Raw genomic sequence first — 5,882 nt, 5'->3', positions numbered from 1 at the left:
TATAATGGTCATCCGAACCAATTCGCCCATTCCCGTCCATTTTTATTTATTTTCATTTAAACTTAGACTAATTTATCTTTGGTAGTGAACATATAGGTATAATTAATATAAATATTCTTTTAATGTCTGCACACCAATTTTAAAATTAAAAATTTAGAAAGCTAATTTTACTGGTATTGAACACATGAATTTTCATTAAAAATATAGATTTAGACATATTTTATATATTTTCTAAGAAATTTTTCTTTTCTGAGGACTTTTCTTCACCTGCATTTTGATAATGAGTCATAGATCTAAGGCAGAGATTTTGTTTATATACACTTTTGTGCAGTAGAGATTTTTGAATAGGATGAATATATGATCGAAGGGTATTACCTGTCATTTCAGACTTGAGTGCAATTAAATCTGTGCTGCCTACACTTGATGCAGTTCTGAGATGTGAAGAAAGAGATCTTTAGTTAACTGATTCTTAAAATGTTGATGTTCACTCTTGCCATCTCCTGTTTGACATCCAATTTACGTTGATTCACAGACCTAACATTATAGGTTCCTATGCAATATATTGGTCTGTTCATATTTTCTATTTCTTCCAGGTTCAGTCTTAGAAGACTGTACCTTTCTAATAATTTGTACATTTTTTCTAGCTTGTCCATCTTATTGGCATACAGTCTCTTATTATCCTTTGCATTTCTGTGGTGTTCATGGTAACTTTCTCTTTTTCATTTCTGAGATGTCACAGCAGTAGAGCCTGAAAGCTCTTGGGTGGGGCTTGGTCTCTGTAAGACCAACCTCTGGGTGGTCTTAAAGCAATGAATATTCCCTAGATTCTCTGCCACCAATGTCCTTGCCCCCAGAGTGACCCACATCTGATTCCTGCTTCTCTAAGAGACACTTAGGCTCTAAGAGACCCTACATCAAGGCCTGGTCCAGGCTTCTATGAAGTTGCTGCTTTGCCCTGGGTTCCAGTACATAGGAAACCTGGTGTGTACCCTCCAAGAGTGGATTCTCTGTTTCTTCCAGTCTTGTGGATTTCCTGCACTTTGAGGTCCATTGGTTTTCAAAGTCAAATATTCTGGGGATTCTCTTCCTGATGCTAGACCCCCAATCTGAGAACCCCAATGTGGAACTTAGAACTCTCACTTATGTGAGAGAATCCCTGTGATATACTTTTTTTTCAGTTTGGGGGTTGCCCAGCAAGTTAGTATGGAATTTGATTATATCACGAGAGTGCCCCTCCTACCATCTCATTGTGGCTTTTTTCTTTGTCTTTGGGTGTAGAATATCTTTTTATTAGGTTCCAATCTCTTTTTTGATGGTTGTTCAGCAGGTATTTTTGATTTTGATGTTTTTGTGAGAGGAAGTGAACTCAAATCGTTCTGCTTCACTATCCTGTCTCCTCTCTCCAACGGATTCTTATTCTTCCCAGGTGCATTACTTGGCTTTTGAGTTTAAAATTAATATTTTGTAAAGATATTCATCTTTATCTTAAAATACACTTAATCATTTTAACATAATATTTTAAATAAATAATTATTAATATTATTAGCATTTAATTTAATTATAGATCTTGGGAGCAGCTTGTCACAGACTAAATTTGGAGAATCAAAGAGGTGGACATAACTCAAAATAAATATCACCTAGAGTTTTGTGATTTGGCTTATTCTACATGAAAGATAACTGAAATGATATTAATTTTTATCATAATCTTTCTTGTCATATTCTTAATTATGTGACTGTTGATCTTATTTTAATGATCCAAACTGTGTCTCTGTCATTTGTAAGCAAGTCTAGTGTTCTTTGAAAGCATGCATGAGCACCTTAAGCCCAGACTTTCCACTTTTTATCACAGTCATTTCAGAAGGTTCCCTTCAGTGCATGTGGCAAGATCTTAACTCTAGAGTTTGCCATTGATCTTCAGCCCACAATATCTGAAAGTATACCATGTCTATTAGCTTGATAGATTTGTCAAGATCTACAAGTAATTCAATGTTTCTTTGAACTCCCTTCATACCATTTTTAGACGTTCAAGGCTTCTAACCTAGCAAGTGTATGAGCATCAATTTCTCACTTTCATCACTTTGTGATTTCTCACTTTGTGATATTGATTCTACAAGCTAAACTTTTAACTTTTCTTTCAGGGTTCCATTTTCAATAGACATCTTTTTTATTTTTTCCTTCATTGATCAATTTTTTGTCTTCTGAGAAGTTATGTATCTTTAATATTTAGAGAAAGGAGATTTTTTACAACTTCATTTAGTTTCATACTGCTGGACATTTCTCTCTTTTTGACATTTGTGATGAGGTTTTTAAACAAAGGAAAATTTTAATTCTTGTATTGTTCAGGGATTATGTGACATACAAGCAACAAATATACATCTGTTTTAAAGAAGCAAGGATGTGACTGGGGAAATTTCCATCTTTCTTTTTTGTTCCAAATGAATAAGCCATTATAAAGGTTGCTCTTTCATTTCTAACCAACTAACAGCTGTTCCAGCAGTAGTTGGCATGGATTGGTGTCTTTGCTGACATTTTTAGAGGCATAACCAAAGGATAAACAAACCTACAATTTAGCCTAGACTATTTTCACAACAGGTGTGCTTACAAAAGAAGTTCATGATCCACTTCAAAGGATTTATGTAGGAAACACAACATAGCTGCTTATACCTGTTAGTCCTGCAAAAAGGTTCTTTAATTCAATCGCTTTCTTCAGGGTCAGAGTCTACATTGCATGAACAGTAGGTTCTTTCTGAGAGAGATTAAAATAAAATTCAATCAAAAAGCTAGTGCTGCTACTACAAAATAGAAAGGCTGTTTCTTTGTGGTAAGGTGAATTACCATGCTATACCTGTACCAAGCATATTAATGGAGCAATTCATGTATATAAAGATAGCTTTCAAACATGAGGCTCTCCTGTGAAAAGAATATAATTTTTAAAGTATAAGCAGGAAGGATTTTTCAACCATGAGTCTTTTTCTCAGAATAATGTTGCATACAGACTGAAGATTGCCTCTTCTATTGAATTGTATAATGAAAAATCAATCAGTTTAATGGTTGACAAACTTTGATACTCAAATAAAAATGTTGCTAGTATTTTCATAAGGACCTGTAGGCAAAACGAGACTCCATGAGTTTAATTTATGCAATAGTAAATGTCTGCCAAAATGTTTCACAAATGACTGTATAATGAGGCAGTAATAACTAAAGGAATCAAAGTAAAGGAAACAGAAGCCAAACTTTCCCACTTTTGCAGATAACATAATATGTATTCACAAAGCCTAGTAAGCTTCTTTCAGTCTCATTACACCAATAGGTTTTGTTAGGGGTGAAAGACTTCTAAATCATTTTCTATGTTGCTTTAACGTCCTTGCCTCTTTCCCCAAAAAGAAAATGTAAGACTTCCTCATTTTTTAAATCCTGTATTTTAGGTGATTTCATGTGTGATCTTTATAAACCAAGCTTAAAGGTAAAAAAGACAACATAAGAGCCCTAATTAATAATGCTAATTGTCTGAGATAAGACCAGTTGCTTTGATGCAGTATAAGCAATCTCAGTCTATGATTTATGGGTAGTCTGAAGGAAATCTTTCCTATTTTGTTATGTTTAGTCACTCAGTTTTGTCTAACTCTCTACGACCCCATGGACTACAGTATGTCAGACTTTCCTGTCCTTCACTATTTCCTGGAATATGCTCAAACTCATGTCCATTGAGTCAATGATGCCATCCACCATCTCATCCTCTCTCGCCCCCTTATCCTCAAGCCCTCAAACTTTCCCAGCATTGGGGTCTTTTCCAATGAGTCGGTTCTTTTCATCAGGTGGCCAAAGTATTGGAGCTTCAGCATCAGTCCTTCCAATGAATATTCAGGGTTGATTTTACCTCCTATTTTACCCAGGTGCTACATCGAGTTTAAAAACGTTTACAAAGGCTAGACTATAGAGATGGCAGTGAATGTAAGTAAGTTGGGTGAGTAGGGATTGATAGACTTGGGGAGTGATAGAGAGGGGGTAAAACAACGATAAGATGCTATAGATTGAAATAAATGAGGCAAGGTGAATATTTTAGTATTGATATTTGCAAATCATGTATTGATAAGGGATTAATATCCAAAATATTTAAATAACACCTACAACTCAACAACAAAAATTTAAATAACCTATTTAAAAATAGAATATTTAATAGACATTTCCTGCTAGGTTCCTCTGTCCATGGGATTCCCCAGGAAAGAATACTGGAGTGGATTTCCATGCCCTCCTCCAGGGGACCTTCTTGACCCAGGGATCTAACCCACATCTCTTACGTCTACCTGTATTGGCAAGTGGGTTCTTTACTGCTAGCACCACCTGGAAAGCCCCAAAGAAGATATACAAATAGCCAATAAGCACATGAAAAGATGTTCAATATCACTAATCATTGCATGTGTTCTCAGTTACTAAGCCATGCCTAACTGTGACCCCATGGACTATAGCGCAACAAGCTCCTCTATCCATGGGATTTCCCAGGCAAGAATACTGGAGTGGGTTGCCATTTCCTTCTCCAGGGAATCTTCACAACTCAGGGATTGAACCCAGGTTGGGATCGAACCGAGGTCTCTTGCATTGGCAGGCAGGTTCACTGAGTCACCAAGGAAGCCCATTCACTAACCATTTGTTGTTGCTTAGTAACCCAGTTTTGTCTGACTCTTTGCAACCACATGGACTGCAGCATGCCAGGCCTCCCTGTCTCTGTCACTAATCATTAAGGAAATACAAATCAAATCCATCAGGATAACTAGTACAAAAACAAAACCCAGAACATAATGAAAGTGTTTTTAAAGATATGGAGAAGTTGGAACACTGTGCATTGCTATGGGAATGTAAAATGGTACACCACTGTGGAAAATAGCACAAGGTTTCCCCAAAAAATTAGATTTAGGATTAGCATATGATCCGGCAATTCTGCTTCTAGGTATATAGTCAAAAGATTTGAAAACAAGGACTTAAGTAGGCATTGTATACCATTGTTCATAGCATCATTAGTCACAGTAGCCAAAACGTGTAGATAGCCTAAATGTATATAACAGATGAATGGATAAACAAAGTGTGATATACACATAAAATGGAAGAAAATTCTGATAGCTATTATAGCAAGAGTAAATCTTGAAAACGTTGTAAATTAAATAAGCTATACACAAAAGGTCAAATATAGTATGTGTCCAGTCATATGGGATATTTAGAATAATCAAAGTCACAGAGACACATTGCATATTACAAGTTACCAGGGACTAGGGAAGGGCAAAAGGGGACATACTGTTTATTGGATACAGAATTTTAGTTGGGAAGATGAAAATTATGGAGATGGATGGTGGCAGTTTTATGGTGATGGTTATACAACAATGTGCATGTACTTCAGTTCAGTTCAGTTCCGTCGCTCAGTCATGTCTGACTCTTTGTGATCCCATGGATTGCAGCACGCCAGGGTTCCCTGTCCATCACAGACTCCTGGAGCTTACTCAAAGCCATGTCCATCGAGTCGGTGATGCCATCCAACCATCTCATCCTCCCACCTTCAATCTTTCCCAGCATCAGTGTCTTTTCCAATGAGTAGTCAGTTCCTTGCATCAGGTGACCAAAGTATTGGAGTTTCAGCTTCAGCATCAGTCCTGCAGTGAATATCTGGGATTGGTTTCCTTTAGGATTGACAAGTTGGATCTCTTTGCAGTCCAAGGGACTCTCAAGAGTTTTCTTAATTACCACAGTTCAAAAGCATCAATTCTTCGGCACTCAGGTTTCTTTATAGTCCAACTCTCACATCCATACATGACTACTGGAAAAACCATAGCTTTGACAAGATGGACTTTTGTTGGCAAAGTAATGTCTCTGCTTCTTAGTATGCTGTCTAGATT

The sequence above is a fragment of the Moschus berezovskii genome, chromosome X, assembly GCF_049115385.1.
Source record: "Moschus berezovskii isolate FMDL1 chromosome X, NW_MosBer_1.0, whole genome shotgun sequence".
Lineage (NCBI taxonomy): Eukaryota > Metazoa > Chordata > Mammalia > Artiodactyla > Moschidae > Moschus > Moschus berezovskii.
The sequence above is the reverse complement of the archived record's forward strand: the minus strand, read 5'-3'. Positions refer to the sequence as shown.